The following is a 20,300-nucleotide window of genomic DNA, read 5'->3' as shown; positions in this document are numbered from 1 at the left end:
GGGGACACGGGTTCGAGCCCTGGTCTGGGAGGATCCCACATGCCGCGGAGCAACTAGGCCCGTGAGCCACAACTGCTGAGCCTGCGCATCTGGAGCCTGTGCTCCGCAACAAGAGAGGCCGCGATAGTGAGAGGCCCACTCACCGCAATGAAGAGGGGCCCCCACTTGCCACAACTAGAGAAAGCCCTCGCACAGAAATGAAGACCCAACACAGCAAAAATAAATTCATTAATAATAAAAAAAAATAATGCTGACACGCTCAGTCATCTTGACAATGCTCAATTCCTGCACCTCTAGTTTTTAGGAGAAACTTTGATAGAAATAGCTAAGGTAACCATGACAGCACCTCCATGGTGCAGGGGAAACACCTAACTCAGTAGAAGCATAGGAAAAATAGGAAGGATTTGTGAATAGGAAGAACTGTGTTAGAACAATTGTCTGAAACTTCAAAATAGGCAGACGATATTACTGAGTGTTCTTTCAGTGTGGTTCTGAGCTTGAGTCTTTGATTTATTTTATATTGACTGGACTATTTTACAACTGTGTAGGAGCAGAGTTTAATATAGAGATTTTTTTGTCCAGAAGAGGTGCAACTAATTTCTTTGGGTGGAAAAGCTAACCCCAAGGGTAGGACATTAAGTAGTTTTGTATCTAACCCAACAATTATATACTAGCAGTCCTTTATTAAATTACCCATAAATACCCATTTCCTCAAAGGTTCTTTGAATTTTTAAAAAATGTGTATCTTACCAGTTCTCTTATTAAAAGTAATGCAGAGAATGAAACTTAGACCTGTTCATTTTATATTTGCATGAATACGACCTTTCTGAAAATTCTACTTTAACTATGTCTCTCTTGGCAAAGGACCAAAAAGACCTAGTGGACAAATGTGAGATAACTTACATTATTCATCACATGAGTATTCAAGAAGAAAGAGTTCTTATTTGTTAATCAGCTCCTGGCCACTCCACTATTGTGGAGAGTCCAGGTTACTGTCAAACAAGAAAATTGGAAGAAGCAAGAGGGGCTAAATTAATGCACATTAAAAAAGAGCTGAGCCAGATAGCTGACAGGTGAAATGACAGAGAGCCTCATGAGCTGCATTCTTGTGGGAGAGTATTTATTTCTTTATTGAAATTGTTGAAGATGCTGTGGAGTAGTTGTGATGAGACAAAAATATAAAAATTGACGTTAAGAACCAAAAGAGAATGTTAGGGAATTGTGTTGTGCATAATGAAAATATATCTTTTAAATTTTTGTGAAAAACTAAACACATAAAGACATATCTTTTGCTTTCTATTGTTTCTTTGAATATGTTAAAGCAAGTGCTCAGACAGAATATTTGTGAGCATGTGTCCAAAGTTTTATTTTAAATTTACTGTTAGGGAAATATGCTTCTGAGAAAGCCATTTTAAATACTTATATTTAATAGAGCATTTTATAGGAAAAAAGTAACTAAATTGATAACATAGGTGCAGGAAGGAAAGAGCTTGCTAAAGACTGTTAGGTTAGTGATTAGACTGGTTAAAGTACCTTGCCACTTTAAATATTTGGTTTGAGGTTATTAGGCTGGGCACAAAGTGACAGCTGACCAGGTTATAATCTAACCTTTCAGAAATTTCTCTTCATTACATCTATCAATAAAGTTGACCTCAAGTTATCTTCCAGAAAGTAACTCAAATATATTTTTCTCAAAGATGATTGATAACATGATATTGGCCTTTTCTCAGATTTGGAAAAAAAATATTTTAATGTGATTACTTGATGGGCTTTATATGTGTAAAATGTAGGTAAAGTGCTTAGTATACTTCCTGACAGTAAAGACTTAAAAAAGAAAAAAAATCTTAGTTCTTCCCTAAGAACCAAACATGAGTACTAAGAGTGACACAAAATGAATACAAACAACAAATTTTTGAAATTACATGAAAAAAAAATTGCACACCATTGCACACATACACATGTATTGTACAATCTACACATTCATCATTAATTCTAAAGTGAAATGGACAGCTATTGGGTGAGAAATAATTCTTTTAATTCCTCTTTTATTCATTTCAGGGGCACCCTGGGCAGTAGGCAGTATTTATTTCTTGGAGCAATAGTTCCCCTGAGACTTTCCTAAACTGATTCCTTCCCTGTTCCATATGGAATGCCCTCCATCCTTCTTCAGTTCACTGTTTCTCATTTCCCAAATTCTATACAGTTTTCAACACCGATTTCAAATGCTGGAGCCTCAGTTAAGTGCTCTCTGATCCTCCAGCCTGAAGCATTTCTCCCTCCTCTGATGTTCGTAGTTATGTTTTATATTTTTCTTAAGGCAAGTGTCACTTGAAACCATCTATTAAGTATATTTACATCTTTCTTCCCTATTGAACCTTAACCTCCTTTTATACAGCCACATTTCATCCTCTAAACAATTGCATTTTAATTTTGCTTGGTTGCCTGAATCAATACTTTACATCCACGTGGTGTAATTAAGATTTTGCAGAACATGAAAAGCAATCAGACTTCCACTGTGCACAGCTAAGGATGATGGGTGATGTTGGTCATCCATCTCCACCACAAAAGTGGCAATCATAGCTATGTCTGTTCTTCTTTCTCAATTACAGGAGGATATAGCCCCAGAAAGCTAAAGGTGACTGCAGAAGGATGGTAGCAGTTGGGTGTTACCTGCAGTCCTAAAAATTCTTGATAGGAATTCCTTTAACACAGGTCAAAGGACTGAAAGCTTATTCCCTTCTACAGTCACATGCCCCTGAAGCAACTACAGCTTTTCAAGCAAGCACCTTTTTTTTTTTCTTGCTGACAGATACCCTCTGCATAGAGTTTTAGACACTCAGGACAGAAGCACTGTCTATGCCTCATTACCATTTAAATAGGCTGATCAGTGAAAATTAGCATGTAATTTGAATTACAACACCCACCTCCTGCTTCTTAGAGCCTGGGTCCTCCAGCCTCTTTAAATAACTGCTACATTTTCCAGTGAGGATTCCTCCCTCTTTTCAAATCTGAAAACAGGTGTATGCCTGTTCTTTAGTGCAAGAACTTTAAAGGAGCGATTGATCCCGGTTCTGCCTACTCTTCACCTGCATTCAGTAAAACCTGTTATCCTGTTAGAACACCAAATAGTAGCCACCTTAGCCAATTCGTACAATGAATATTTTGATTCAATGTCACCCTTAGTTTTAAGTCTATTATTTCACACTAATTTAACCAGTAAACAATGTTATCAATATGGGTCAGTGGACACACTACGCTGAACATGGATTCAGGGACTATGATGGCTACTCACTAGCGGTAAGAAACATACAAAAATACAGAAAAAATTTAAAAAGAACTGAAAGCCACTAATCCACCAAGTAAAGACCCTTCATTTGCCTGTCTTGCCTATGTCATAGGCCTTATGAAAATTAATTATGTGATAATATAAGTGAAAGAACTTTATACATTTTACAATGCCATACAAATGTACAACTGTATTGCTATTACTCCATTTACACAGATATATGGATATGACCTAATAAACTCTCGTGGCAGGATTATTTTACAAGTTGATACATTTAATCATCATTTATAGAGGCACACTTCATATTTTCCTGTTTATATAGTTAAGATAGTGAAGAAACACTTTCTTGGATCGAGCTGTGATTGCCAGTCACTGGTACGTACTCTGGAACTATAAGCAGTTTCCAGCTGAGAGCACACAGATTATTATTTAACGTTAAGGTGATATAAAATTATCTCCTGTATACTTAGCAGTAATTCTGTTAGATCTCAAGTTACTTTCCAACTCTAGGGATTTGTAATTTTGATTTAACAGGTAAAAGAATGATAGTATTATGCAGTAGTACACAATTCTCTATGGTTTGGGACTCTAAATATTTCTATAGCTACATACCAGTGCTGCATTTTGGGTTCTATCACACTATTTTCATTTAAAAGTGAAATTTATTGTTGAATTTTCTCTCTTCCCCAAATACTCCAAGTTTCCTTGATACTTTCTCATTTGTTACGGTATCTTCAGTACTATCCTAGTCCCTGGATCACAGCAGTAAGTATATATGTGTTGGATGAATGAACAATGGTTGACTCAACTCTTAACTTGAATAGCTTTTAATTCCCTGTTGAACTCCATCAGCTACCAAAGCTACTTAAAATAAACACACTATAGACATAAAACCTGAGGTTGTTTCGAAAAGATAGCCACAGGGAAAGTTCTATAGCCTACTTTTCCACCCAGGTTACTATCTGTAGACACCTCCCATATAGAAACAAGTGAATAAATAAATAAATACATGAAAATAGCATGGCCAGGAGACAAACTACAGAGGATTCTAATGATGTCCCAAAATGGCATAATGCTCTTTAAAGCCACTTTTAATGGTGATGGGACCTTGGAATCCATAGATCTCTTATTTAGAAATGTGTGGGTCCTTAAGTATATATCTATAGGGAATTTTTTTAAACTTTTATTTTTAAATAATTATAGACTCACAGGAAGTATATATAAGGTATTATATAAAGTCAGTTTTGCCATAAAATACTTTATTTTTATGTTTCTACTCTCATTAAGAAAACAGTGCACTATTTATCTTCTCTAGTAATCTTGTGTTTCCAAGGACTTGAGGTAATGATCTTATGTGATCATTCAAGGAAGTAAGAAAACAGCAAAAACAAAAATAAGAAGGAATTAGGAAAATCCTTCTATATTTTTCCACTAAGACTTGTTCTGTTTTGTGGATATACCCAGCATATTTAGCTAAGTAAGAGTATGAGCCACTTTTCTAACTCTATTATTTTCTATATGCTCCAAATTGAATTGTTTACTATTTCTTGTACATGCCCTGAGGTCTCTGCCATGGTTCCATGCTTAGGCTGAAATCATTTTCTAGAATTTTCTTCTTGTTCTTCAGAATTTCCTGTAAATCCTATCTAACCGGTTAAAAGATAAACTGAGGCATGTTAAAAATTTTGAGTTTATTTGAGCAAAATCAATTTGGAAGGGTACTCTGACAACAGGAGCTAGGGGAAAGACTTTTAAAGCGAAAAAAGTAAGGACGTTTTTGATTGACTATAACTTAGAGCTTAGTTGGCTGTTTGTGATTGGCTGTCCGTAAGTTTTGATTTCATAACCTTGAGGCATTTACAGACTTAGATTTTGGTTTGCTTACATAGGCCACCATAGCATTAGAACCACCTTAATCTAATGGCATCCTTGTTTAATTAACTTAACAAATCTTAGAAAACAAATTTAAGCATCATAGGCTCATTGTGGCCTTCTCTAATCCCATCAGCTAGATGAACTTTCTTGTCTTCTGAATTCCCCCTTTTGTAAAATTATACTCTTCTTGGGGCTCAGGTCACTTTCTGTCTCATGTAAGACCTATTTATAAGTGTCATTATCTTCCCTTTTGGCCATCATCTCCCTGAGGGCAGGGTACATCACTTAGTCACCTTTATATTTCCCAGCTTCTAGTTGACAATTATTTTTGAAAGAATTAAGGAGAATTTAAATTTATGTCCCAAAATAGCTAACTTTATTTCCCAACCTTTATGCCAAACACTCAAAACTTGAGAGAGGGATAGAGACAAAGAAAGAGAGACTGAGAGAGAAAGAGAATCTTATACTATGCCTTTGACTTTGCTCAATTTAAGTGTTTTATGTTGTGTTGTGCTAGAAATAAAGTTCATGCCAGTAGGTTCGGTGTTCTAAATTCTCAGAAATAATTGTTATCCTAAGAAACTAACATATATAAGGTCAGAATGGTAAAGTTATTCTTGTTAGAAATCACATTTAAATTAAAGTTGTTTATTATGAATGTAGCCTGTATACTCGAAATGCTGAATATAGTACTTAGCTGGAGTTCTAACCCAATTTATTACTTTACCAGCACTCACTCTGGAAGTAGCGTAGTATTTGGTTCTGTCAGAACCAAAACTAAAATTTGTTACTTTTTTTTTAACACAATCCTAAACACAGTCACTATTTTCATAGTTTTTATTATCCCTATATATTTCTATAGAACACAGGAAATTTTACAGTAAATTATTAATGAATGATATCAAATAAGTTATTAATTTAAAAATTTGTGAAAAATTACTCCTGATGGTGAATGGAAGAAAATTCAGGGAGGACAAACTGATGTGCCCAAAGTTTTGTTTTTTTGTTCTTTTGTCTTCTAAAATGTAAACCATTTTCTTGCTATTTATAGCTAAAGTTTTTTAAAAGAATAATGTTTAGAAATTATTAATATGATTCAAGCTCATTTTTTTAGTAAAATACACTTTTTGTAATTTTGGGAGGGGGTCAATGCCAATAAAGATCTGCTGTTCTATTGTGAGTGTATAATGTTGCATTTCCAAAATTATTCCATTGATTTATCAGTGAGAATTTATGTAAATTTATATGGACTATAGTATATTTAAGAGAAAGTATGATTTATTAATTTAAAGCTAATTTTGGATTAAGTTTTAATTTTGAAATCACTGGAAGGCATAGGATAATATCAGTATGAGTTAAAAACAAAGACAATTACATTAATAAAAATAATTCTCTTATTTACAAATGTCACCAAGTCAAATGAAAATATGCCTCCACTAACCTATGGATTCTTTTTCTCTATCAGTATCTTGGAGTCTTTAACTATCACTGAGTCAGTGATTTAACAACACACCATCATGTACTCAGCAGGTTGATAGTACAATGTCTTACCTTAGTTTTTTAACCTATATTTAAAAAAAATTAACTATCTGTGTTTTTCTCAAGTATTCAAATTCTCTTTTAAAATAAAAATGCAGCTATTTCTAAATATAACATAATAACTTAATAATAAATATGTTTCATCTTTATTTTTAATACAACACACAATAATGTTTTGCCATTGAATACCAACATTTCAGTTGAGGCTTCAGTCAAACAATGGCCCTCAGATCAAAAGAAAGCAGCTCTAATATGTTTGATTCTGAAGCAAAGCCTTATATAATAATGAGTAAAGCGGTATTTTTTTAAGGCTTTCTTTTTAGAGCAATTTAAGATTAACAGAAGAATTGAGGGGGTGGGTACAGAGATTTCCTATATACCCCCTCCAGCCACATGTGCGTAGCCTATTGCATTATCAATTTCCCCCACCAGAGTGGTACATTTGTTACAATTAACAAGCCTACATGGACACATCATAATCACCCAAAGTCCATAGCTTACATTAAGGTTCACTCTTGGTGTTGCACATTCTATGGGTTTGGACAAATGTATAGTGACATAAATTCATCATTATAGTTATCATCCAGAGTATTTTCACTGCACTAAAAATCCTTTGTGTTCCATGTATTAATCCCTTTCACCCCAGTTCTCGATGATCTTTTTATTGTCTCCATAGTTTTGCCTTAACCATACCATATAGTTGGAATCATATAGTATATAGACTTTTCAGGTTGGCTTCTTTCACTTAGTAATATGCATTTAAGATTCCTTCATGTCTTTTCATGGCCTGATAGGTCACTTCTTCTTAGTGCTGAATGATATCCCATTACCTAGATGTACCACGGTTTATTTATCCATTCACCTATCAAAGGTCATCTTGGTTGCTTCCAAAATTTGGCAATTATTTATAAAGCTGCTATAAACATCTGTGTTCAGGTTAGGGTATGGACATGTTTTCAACTCTTTGGGGAGAATACCAAGGAGTATGGTAAGAGTATGATCAGTTTTGTAAAAAAACCTCCAAACTTACCTCCAAAATGGTGTACCATTTCACATTCCCACCAGCATTTGTTGTCAGTATTCTGGATTTTGGCCATTCTAATAGTGCACAGTAGTGATATTGTTTAAATCTGCATTTCCCTGTACAGCATCTTCTCATATTCTTATTTTCCATCTGTATATCTTCTTTAGGTGAGGCATCTATTAAGGCCTTTGGCCCCTTTTTAATTGTATTGTTTGCTTTCTTATGGTTGAGTTTTAAGAGTTCTTTGTAAATTTTGCATACCAGTTCTATATCATATGTTTCTTTTGCAAATATCTTCTCCCAGTTTGTGGGTTATCTTGTCATTCTCTTGACAATATCTTTTACATAGCAAAATTCAACTTAGTGTTTTCGTTTGTTTTGTTTTGGTACGTGGGCCTCTCACTGTTGTGGCCTCTCTCGTTGCGGAGCACAGGCTCTGGACACGCAGGCTCAGCGGCCATGGCTCACGGGCCCAGCCACTCCGTGGCATGTGGGATCTTCCCAGACCGGGGCACGAACCTGTGTTCCCTCCATTAGCAGGCGGTCTCTCAACCACTGCGCCACCAGGGAAGCCCTGAGTTAGTATATTTTAAGTTGAAGTTCAACTTAGTACATCTTTCATGGACTGTGCTTTTGGTGGTGTATCTGAAGAGTCATCATCAGACCCAAGGTTTTCTCTTATGTTATCCTCCAGGAGTTTTATAGTTTTGTGTTTTACTTGTATGTCTGTGATCCATTTTGAGTGAATTTTTGTGAAGGGTGTAAGATCTGTATCTAGATTCTTTTCCTTTTTTGGGGGGGTGGGGAATGGATATGTTTCAACTCTACTTATTGAAAAGATCATCTTTTCTCTATTTGAAATGGAAATATTCACCAAAGCAGTATCATGAAGAATAATTTCACCACCCTAAAAGTCCCCTGTGTTTTACCTATTCAGTAGCCTACCCCTCCTCTTGATCCTTTGGCAACCACTGGTTGTTTTACCATCCTCTTAGTTTTGACTTTCCTAGAATGTCATATAAGTGGAATGATACAGTATGCAGCCTTTTCTGAGTCTTTCACTTAGTAATATGCATTTAAGTTTCCTCCAAGTCTTTCATGGCTTAATTACTCATTTTCAAAAATTGCTGAATGATACTTCATTGCATTGGTATATCACAGTTTGTCCATTTACCTATTGATGAATATCCTGGTTGCTTCCAGTTCTTAGTGATTATTTAGAAAGTTGATATAAACACTTGATATAAACATTATTTATAAAGTTGAAATAAACAGGGTTTTTCCTGTATGTAATAGCCATACATCTTTCTGAAAACAGAATATGGGCAATTGAATTGTATTCCTAATTATTAAATGTGCTTTAGAGAGGGCATATAAATGTAATATTTTAAATATTGTGCTATTTTTTTACATAAATATGTAATTCTATACTGCATCTTTCAAAATGATTATATTTATAGAAAATAAGAAATTTTATAGATGAGAAATTATTACTATTTCATAATCATTTCAATATAAATTTTACCAACTGTATTTGTTTTAGAAATTTAAAAAATGTCATTTTAATAATACCTGTTCTTTTAAAGATATCTCTTGGGAGGCAGAATTATATATGATTGAATTTATTATGATGGACTCAAGGAAAATGATTAGGTCAGGCTTGCCTTAGGGCTGCCAGCATCAAATACATGAAGTTATTATAAGCAAGGTCTACAAAAAGTCATAAAGTAGCAGACTTGAGAAAAATGAAGGAGCCTGTGAAAGATACTGTATATTTGTTCACTGGGAAGAGGTTGGGGAATGATCACTGACCTCTAAGTAACAGAGAATGGAGCTCATCTTTCACTTCTGAATGAGCTCCTTGCTGTAATTGATGGCATTTCCCGAAATGGCTGTGATCATTAGGGCTCCAGTGACTGAATTAAACGAAAATGAAGGATGCAGATGGCTGTACTAAAGCACGGAAAATGCATTTCTTCCTGGTGACAGGTACAACTGATCATTTTACAAGGAAGTACCTCACTGAAAGTGTTTCAGCTGTGTAATTCTCAGGGAAAATGAAGAGTAATGTAAAAATTGGACAAGATGAAACTATCTGTTTCATTCCCGATATTGACTACACAAGTCACTTTCAATAAATCAGCTGCTTATTGTATATAAGACAGCAGTTTGTTAATATTATGAAGGTGCTACAAAATGTTCTCCTTGGTTAGGCAATCTTTGAGCATCATATTATAAAACAAGTTTTACTTAAAATTTTTTCTATTTGTTTTCCAGTTATCAATGTTTGAACTACTAGGCATGATTATTTAGAAATAGGCTTGATGATCTAAAACAGTCAAGGGTCAGCAAACTTTTTCTGTAAAGGGCCAGATATTATATATTTTAGAGCTTTCTGGCCCATATTGTCACTGTAATAGCTACTTAACTCTACCATTGTCGGGGGAAGCATCCATAGACAGCGGTAAAAGAAGAGATATAACTATGTTCCAATAAAACTTTATTTACAAAAAAAAAGCACAGCTGGATTTGGCCCTCAGGCTATAATTTGTGGATCTCTAATCTAGGATATTGGATGATATTGTGAATAAGAACAATGAGGAAGCTTAATAACTTGCTATAATAAAAGAAATGAAATGCTAAAGTTAAATACTTTAGTCTTCTATGGGAAATGAGAGTATGAGCATTTATCCCATTTAAATAAATACAGAATACTGTTTTAAAAGAAACACACATCAATGACATCCTGCATTTTTCAGCCATTAAGAGAAAGAAAAATCACTTTATAATAACTATCATGCACATGGAGAGGCTTAGTGGACATTTTTACTGGATATTTTGAGTGCTGTTGCAATCTTTGTTTTTGACTTCTAGCCTTCTACATATTATTGCTAAAGCACTTAATTATTTATTTAAAATCATTTGCAAAGACAAATAATTTTTAAGTCTCAAGGGTTCTCCATAAAATCAAGTAAGGGGTTTCCAAATCATTGTATCAAAGTGCTTTTAATAATAAATTGTTTTAAATATTTAAGAGATTTTTGTAAAACATTGAAATTACTAAGTTTCATAGAGTCATCACTTCAGTTTATATTTTAAGTGCTGTGGCTATGTTTCAAACTTCAAAAGAAAAAAAGAACTCCTAAACTAAAGGGACTCAACAGGACAAAGGCTTTGGGAACATTTAAAATTTTCAGTATATAGAAACACTTGTTTTGTGGCAATTATTTGTAATTATTTCAAATACAACTAAACAGTTACTTGGTTTTGGCCAGAAAGTAAGTTTATTATCCTGTAGCCTAACATTTTGTCCAGCATTCCTGGAGCCAATTAGGGCCTTGAAAGTCCATTCAGTCAAAATATTCCCAGTAATTAGTAATTACTTCACTGAAGACATCTACCTTAGACTTACGTTTTTGGAACTACAGAAATGAGGCACTGTATTACCATGATTTCCAATTCAATCTCTGTTCCATTCCTTTCTTCTATGACAAATCTATAAATCACAAGGTACTGCATAGGACCTTTAATCATTTTTTTAAATTAGATGTATTCATACCCTGAAGAGAAGATTTCTCAAAGTCAGAATTGATCATTTTATTCTTCCTAGATGCTGCTTGTCACTTCCACACTTTCCCCTTTCCCCTTTCAATGTGACTTAGAAGTGCTCCTCTGGATTTGTCAAATTCAAGGATGCTCATGAACTGTCTCCTTAGAACTCAGCCTCTACTTAGAAGAAGTGCTCCTCTGGATTTGTCAAATTCAAGGATGCTCATGAACTGTCTCCTTAGAACTCAGCCTCTTGAAAGTTCTTCAATTCTTCCCCAAGGCTGAAGTGTTAACAGCTGACTTTTGCTTTGATTATATCTTTCCTTATCTTTTAGGAATCCCTTTGTTCCCATTCAGTTGAAATTCGAAAAAAAAAAAAAAGAAAAAAATGCTGAGCTCTCCCCTGGCAAGGGATGGAAGGACAGTATAGCACTTTCAAGCTAGAAAACTTTTCTTGGGCCAAAGGGTTAAAACATTTTCTCAAGAAGATTGCTGGGAATGTATAAAATGCTATTTAAAAGTATTTATGAAGTACTCACTTGTCAAAAAAGTAATCATAAATACTGATTTGGGAAACATAAAGAATAAAGGTCTGGTTTTAATCTGTTTTTTAATATTAGAAGCTCCCAATAACCACTGGTGTTTACTTTCCAAGAAGGGTATTTAATTACTTATATGGGTTCAAAGTGAATAGATCATAATTTAATCTTTTGAAATTATTATTTAATCTTAACATAAAAATACCCTTTATGTAAATCAGGCAGGAATTTGTGAATGAATGAATCATCTTGTAAAATATTTTTAAGACCACAAAAATGATGTTGTCTTATGGATTAGCTCAACCATGAAGGGCTTCTTTAGTATATATTCTCTCTACTAATCTCAAATGCACAATGTACAGAGCCTAGCCACATACATTCTGTCTTTGTAGACCACAGAACACTTCTATTAAAGGTCCAAGGACTAGTAGTAAAAAAATATGTGGACAAAACACAATTTTTCTCATTACAAAAACTTTGTGTTAATTATAGAAAAGACACAAAGAACATCATAAATTTTAGATGCCATTATTGTTATACAGTGTAACACATTAATTGTAAAAGATGATAGAACTAAGTCCTGTACGAATCAAAAAAATCATTTAGGGATGTATTTTATCTATACATCTATATCTAGATTAATGAAATTCTATGGGATCATGACTGGAAATAAGTAGGAGAGTTTATGAGTTCAAAGGGTGGTTAAGAGGAGAAAATAAAATTCTTCTATAAGTGTACATATATGTGTGTTTTTGTGAGTGTGTGTGTGTGTCTGTACAAACATGCAGAGTCTTTAGGAGAGTGAGAAAAAAATAAGGGCTTAAAAAAAAAGGAATCAAGAGCGACTTCGATAACAATTCTAGAAAAGCATTCAAGAAACTATGGTTCACAAGCTAAATTCAGCCTGATATGTGTTTTTGTATACCTAATTGCTACAAATGGTTTCTACGTTTTTAAATGGTCAAAAAAAAAAGCAAAAAATATTTTGCAGCACATGAAAATTATATGAAATTCAAATTTCTGTGTTCACAAATAAAAGTTTGAATTTCATTAATAAAAAGTGTAAAAACTTGTCTTTTTTTTTATATAAGCCCCTACTTAATATACTTGATTTTGCCTCTTGACTGTCCAAGCCTAAAATACTTACTATGTGCCCATTACAAAAAAGAGTTTACTCTTTCCTGCTTTTGAGCATATCTGCTAGGATATTCTTCATAAGTTTGTTCTCTGACTTCATAGAAAATTGAAGCTATTTATTCTTTCACATCTGTATTGTCTAGGGAAAGAATTATAATAAAAGTCAGATAAACTTTTCTTTCAAAATTCTGGGCTTTTAAAACTATTAATACATATAGAATATTTTCTTTGAGAGTAAATCTCAAGTTAGAGCTATTCAAAAATATGTTAAAAATAGAAACATAAGCCAAAAAATTTGATCCATTATGAAAATGTTGCAGTAGAAAAATTGGGTAAATTTCTTTACTTCTACATAACAGTGTTCTCAGTACCTGGATAATCCCATATCTTGCAACTTCCTGGGAGTCATCTAGACATAAAATTGAAAGAAAAATGGAACTCAACACCTATGGCAGCAGAATTTTAAGATGTCCCCTAAATCCCCCTTCCCCATGTACATGCTCTGTATAATCCCATCTTCTTTAGTGTGGGACAGACCAGTGAATATAATAGGATTTCACACTAGTGATTATGTTATGTTTGTAACACAGTGGATTTTAAGAAAGGAAGATTATCTGGGTGACAACCACATGAGCATTTGAAATCTGGGTGTCAAGTCAGATGGAGAGGAAGTCAGAGATTCAAAGCAACAAAAGGTAGGCTATGGGAGTTGAGAATGGTCCCCAGTCAACAGCCAATAAGAAAAGCATCACATCAGTCCTATAACCTCAAGGAACTGAATTCTGCCAATAACCTGAATGAGCTATGAAGAGGACCCCAAGCCTTAAATGACAATGCAGCCCTGGTTGACACATTGATTTTAACCTTGTGAGACCATAAGCAAAGCAACTGTGTTGTGACATACTGATGACACACAGAAACAGTGGAAGAATACATTTGTAAAAAAAAATTTATAAACAGAAAAGCTCAATTAAATGGAGCTGGGAAACCCAAAAGCCCCATGAAAGCAGGGTTCTCATGCCCTGGGAGGATAGCAGAGCCCTATAGGAAGAAGAAACACTCCTCTTCTTTCCTGGCAGGACTGAGCCAATGAAAAACCATGAGTCTTTGTTTATTTAGTTTACTCTTTGTAGCCCCCTAAACTTACATTTCCTCCCTATAAAAGGATTCTCCTTCACTTGCCATGAAGGGACTGGCAGGTGGCTCACTATGGTTGCAGACCAAGAACTGCAATTCTCTACTAATCCTGAATGAACCCACTTTTGCTAAAGAAATATCTGACAGTCTATTTGTTTCAGGTCAGTATGTTTGTATTGTTTCAAGCTGCTTCATTTGGTAAGGTGTTATACAGCAATAGAAAACTAACACACATTCATTTCAAAGGGAAATAGCATCCTTTGTCCTCTTTCTTGAGATTCTTAGGAAGCTTAGGTTTTACCATCTCTGGTTCTGTTGTCCTCTTGAAACCGAATGTTAATTTCCCAGTATGTTTATTATCCTTTACTTCTGTTCCTTTCTTATGCTTAGTTAGATACCATAGCTATGACACTTTCATTTATGGGATCATTTGAAGTAATTAGAGGGGCAAGGGAAAGCAAGCATGTCACCAAAACAAGGTAAAGTGAGTAGTAAATATTCCTCCAATAATTATCTTTTGATCCTATGATTATGAGGGAATTTGGCATGTTTTCTACTTGTATTCCATTCTCTTATCACTAGACTCTCTCCTTGACTAATTTGCACCATATCCCCCAATTCCTGATCATATATTATGAAGAACAGTTAGTCTAATCTTTGTTCCTTCAAGTTCTTTCCAGAGGCCTCTTTTTCATAATCAAATATGCACATATCTGCTTGTCTCAAAAGAAGAATGTTCTTCCCTAAAAGGAACCACTTTGTTGACTGATATATTTACTATTTGGCGGATGTGGGAGGAGGCACCATATTTTAACACTGCAATATGTAAATACAATATGAATGCAAGGTAGTTAAATGCACAATAGGTTTGTGGGATAGTAGGATAAATTAAGAATTACATATGAGCTTTGCAAAGAAAATTTAAAAGTTGCTATAATCTTCTCTAGTGGTCTTTTCACTATTAAAAGAAAAATATATTCAAAATTTAAACATGGAGTTGGCCTGATTTCCTACCAATTTGGTGTAAATTATCAAGTGGCTAGATATATACTATACCCCAAGAGATCTGTTGTATCAGTGAGTGATGTTCCAAATGTTGGCCTATAAAATTTTAGGGGATAACTTCATAGAAGCTTATGATATTTTAATTTCACCTCAATTAGAGGCTGCCTTTCTGCATTTCACCTCTGTTTATTCATCTCTTTCTTCTTTTCTATAATTTGTATTCTCTATTTCAGCAAAAAATAGCATATTTCTTCTTCACTTTCTGGGAAATTCCATCCAACTCAACCAACTTACATTTTTTTCCAAGTAAGAAGGGCTCTTTATTGCTCTTTATCAGTACCAAATGATGTGGCTCCTCTTTTATATTTCTACAAAATTGTTTAAAAGATTACAACAAATGGGTATTTTCTTTAAATTTCTTCAGTGCTAGTCATTTCAATCATTTCAATAAATTATAAGCTGTTAGTATACAGATGAAACTAGTTTTGTGTGCAACAATTAGACAGCCATTGCCTTCTCTACTGCTTTTTTCTCTTTGAAGAACCATGTGTTCCAGGTCAGAATATGTTGCCTGTATGTCAAATTTTTTAGAGTAAAAAAAAAACTCAGAGATGACCTCATTCAATTTATTCACTAGGTAGATATAGACACTAAGGTTTTAACTGAGTTTAACTCACCTGCCAAATAATGTGTATTTTACATTTTCCTTCTGGTGCAAAGTAGCAGACTCAGAAATGGCTTCAGTTCTAGGTTTTAATTTTTTTGTACTACTTTAAAAATTTTTATAAACATGTTTTTTTGTCCTGTCCTCTTCAGCTTGATAATTACTGCTAGATTCACTTTATAGTATCACTCTGCATACCTTCCAGAGTGACAAGTATGTATCTTCATAGTAACGGCTCAGTTGATCAACTGATCAATTGATAGACCTAAAATGATCTAATAAAAGGTACTTTACGTATCCTCTATTAGTGATAATGTACTAAGGTAGATATCAATAACATTTCTGTAAAGCCTTTTTCGTTCCCCTCAGACTCATTTAACTACTCAATTTTTTATATTTCTATTGTATCTTGCCTTGCTCTATTTTATATTTATCTTGAGTTGAAAATTATCATTTACTTAAATAAAATACTATATGATTCTAAATCAATGTCATTGCCTAGTATTACCACAACATGTGTGTTTAATTCAAGATATGCTTTTTTTTGAATGGACAAATAAGAGGCATCTTCCTGAAAGATTGTGTGTACTTGGCAGAGCTCCTGTTTTCTAGTTATATATGCTACCAGGGTTTATGCCCTCTCTTTCACATTACATAGAGAGCATACTCATAAATTCCATAGAACTATAAAGCAATCATTTTTATGACTACCATTAACACTATATTTTTTCTGTTAGTTTTCCATTATAGTCATTTGATCAAATTAATGTTGAGTAGCTGATATGCAACTTATGAGTTTATAAACCTCCCTACACAGAGGTTTCACTACAGTAGACAAAGTAACATTTATGAAATCATCATGCACATGAATATACTCTTTCTAAAGATTTTGTATGTTTTATACCTAATAATCTATTAGTTTAAGAAATTATATTTATACATTTTTTTCTGTATAATTGTTCACTAAGGATATCCTCACAATAATTCCAAATTTTCTCTTTTATATAATGCAGAATAATCCAGAGGGCTGAAATACTCAATTTAACATCATTACTTAGAAATGCAGCCTTAACTCTTCACAAATTTTCATGTGGACGTTTAGATGGAACTCCATAGTGTGGCTGAGCTAGCATCTTTTCTGGATGTTAAATTATACATTTTGCTTTGTGTCACCAAGTTGATGTAATAGCTGCACTTGAAAAACAATGTAACTGGGCATAAAATAATGAAATTGTGTACCCTGAGCTATTTTTAAAAGAAAATGTCCAAATTTTAAACTTGTGTTTTTTGGTAAACACAGTGCTTTTTTTTTTTTTCTTTTACTTGGGTGGCAAACTTTTTTAATCCATTAAACTTTTATAAAGACAATGTGATGCCTATCTCCCTAGGAAAAATGGTTTAGCTAAATATTCTTTCTAAATGTTTTGTCAGTTCCCCAATGTGTCTAAAATTTCTATCATATGCCATTCAGAAAGATGTAGCAGCACTGACAGAGAGGATAAATGATACAAATAAGAGTGATGGAAATATCATTTTGAAATCTTCTACTCTTTATTCTGTTTGTACTTGAACATTTGTTAGATGTTAAGTATCATGCAGCTTCCACTCCAGTGGATGATTTCAAAACAATATTTCCTTTTCAATACAGAATTTCCTTATTTTCCCAAGTACCAAGTAAAAAGTTTGAACAGAGCTCTGAAAAGGGGAATAAATGAGAAAAGTCTGTCAAAATGACAACCCAAAAGAGGGAGGAGAAACAAACTTTCAAGGAAGGGACAGATACTAAAGGAATAAAGATATTCTTTGGAGTTCCTCAGTATTTTATTAAAAACAGCTGTAATGATTTTCTCTTTTTGGCCTACATTTATTTTAAGTGAGAAAAGAGGGGCAGCATTGTTTGTACATAAACTATTGATGAGAAATCATAAATTAGCATTAAACATACTGATTGTGAGAGTGCTTGTGGATTTTATTGAAGTGCCTCTGCAAATTACATTGAAAACCACTGTTTTCCTCATTACCTCAACTAGACATTTAAAGTGAAGGGGGGCCTCCTGGGACATTGAAAAACAACTATGAAAATTTGCATTTTGGCATGGTAATTATTTACCTGTACTCAAATAATGGAAGTATTTTAATCTTGTTAAGATGAACTGCTGTTTTCATACTATATATTTTTTTAAAAATTCTTCTTTAAAAAGTTTATTTTAAAAAGTCAATATTCTAATATGCTACATGAAAGAAGAATCAATTATTGTACAATTCCTATCTCACTCTTCAGAAATTTTTGTTTTAAGTATTGTACCCTCTTTATTCTTTTTTTATTAATTTTTATTGGAGAATGGTTGCTTAAATTTGTAGTTACACTCACTTGCCATATTAGTCTAGAAAATAACAGTGATGACATTTTTAATGAGGTATGTGCAATTTGCATAAAGTGAAAGGCACACATGTTAAGTGTAAAGTTCCACGAATATTCACAGTTTCATACACTGGAACAATATAACACAAACATCTGTCTAAGTATAAAACATTTTCTTCAGCAAGATACCTTATACCACTTCCCAGTCAATTTATAATCCCTGTCCCCAGAGAACCATGGTTCTGGCTTCATTTACCACTCAACAGCTTTGCTTGTTCTAGAACATCATAAACTGAATAATATACTATGTATTCTTTTCAGTCAGGCTTCTTTCAGTTAGCACTATGTTTTTTCAGATCCATTCATGTTGTGTGTATTAGTAGTTTAATCCTTTTCATTGGTGAGAATTATTCCACTGAATTTTTTACCCATTTTGGTATAGATAAGCATTTAGCTTGTTCCCAGTTTTTAACTATTATGAATAAAGCTGCTATGAATCCTCATGTTCAAGTTTTATGTGTGTATATTTTCCATTCTCTTCTTATTCATCCTTTCCAATAGCGTGAGCATGGTCTGATAGATGCACTGAATCAACGTGCTGCCCTATGGTACGTCTAGATGGTCCAATCTTTTTGAACTATACTATAACAAAGGGTATGAGAATTAACATAGCTCTGGGCAAAACTACAAATGTATATATTTTGTGATTCCATTTGAATGTGTACTATTTTGATTTATTTTCTCATTGGCTTAGAAAAGAAAATATTCACCACAGCAATGAATCTATACCTCGTACCTAGGTGGACATTAGTTTTCTCTAACCAAGACCCTAAATCAGGCACAGCAGCCTTAATTAGGTCTGCATTTTGGGTGAGTTTGAAGTTGTCTCTGGTCATCATTGACTTGTTCCAAATCTTGATAAGAAAGTTTTCAGCCTCTCAGTAGTGTTTTATATAGCCCTTACCATATTGAGAAAGTTTTCTTTGATTCCAGCTAATGATATTTTTTATCAATGGGTGTTGAATGCTGTCAATCTTTATTTTCCCAGCATTGTTTAAGATATGATTCATGCTGCTTTATCTAATTAATATAGAGAATTAAATTGATAAGATATGTACGTTAAACCAAACTTTCATTTTGGGGATAAATTCCTCTTAGACATGATTGTCTGTCCTTTTTCTATATTGTTGGATTTAATTTGCTCTTTTGTTGAGGAATATTATTTCTATGTTCTATTTTCTTTCTATTACAGCTATTATATTTTGTGTCCTGTTTAATCTTTGTCTATCTATGAATATTTTATCCTATGCTTTCTTCAAGAAATTTTACACTTTAACTTTTATAGTAGCATATATGATCCATTTCAGTTTTAAGTACAGTGTGCAGTCTGAGTAAAGTTCTTTTCCTTTTTTTTAGTACAGGCATCCAGTTGTTACTGTATCATTTAAGACTATCTAATACCCATGAATTATTTTGACATGCATGTTGAAAATAAATTTATTATGTGTGTTTGTGTGTGTTTTTTGACGATGTCTTCTATTTATCTATATTATATCACATTGTTATGATTTTATAACCTTATATTAAGCTTTTGAAATCAGGTAATATAAGACTTCCAAATTTATCTCTTTCAAATTTGTTTAAGCTGTTACATGTTCTATGACTTTTTCCATATAAATTTAAGCTGCAGCATGTCAATCTCTCAAACATGCTTCCTAGAATTTTGATTTACTGAATTAAATCTATAGATAAGTTTCAGGAGAACTGATATCTCTATAATACAATTTGCAAAAACTGAATTTCTGGTGTGTGTGTGTGTGTGTGTGTGTTTTGGTAGATTCATTAAATGTCCTATATATATGATCATGCTGTCTACAAATATTTTACCATTCAATTTTCATAGGGCTTATGTTTCTTGTATTTTCATGTTGCAGTACAATATTGAATAGAAGTATGAGAGCCCGTGAAAGAGACCTTAAGGTTACAAGAATATAGAGTGATGGACTACATCAGTTCCTCCACCCTGTTCTGTTTCACTCACTATCTTATTGCAACCAAATGAGACAGAAATGTCCAGCTGATATCTTTCTGAATTTTTGATTCAGATAAATTGTAAAAGATAAAAAATGTTATTTAAAGCATTTGAGTTTTGAGATGATCTGTTACACACTAATAGTTAGAGT

Source organism: Delphinapterus leucas, chromosome 3 (genome assembly GCF_059928025.1).
Source record: "Delphinapterus leucas isolate spDelLeu-1000000601 "Yukka" chromosome 3, BTC_Dleu_Yukka2, whole genome shotgun sequence".
NCBI lineage: Eukaryota > Metazoa > Chordata > Mammalia > Artiodactyla > Monodontidae > Delphinapterus > Delphinapterus leucas.
This window is presented reverse-complemented; position numbering follows the sequence as displayed.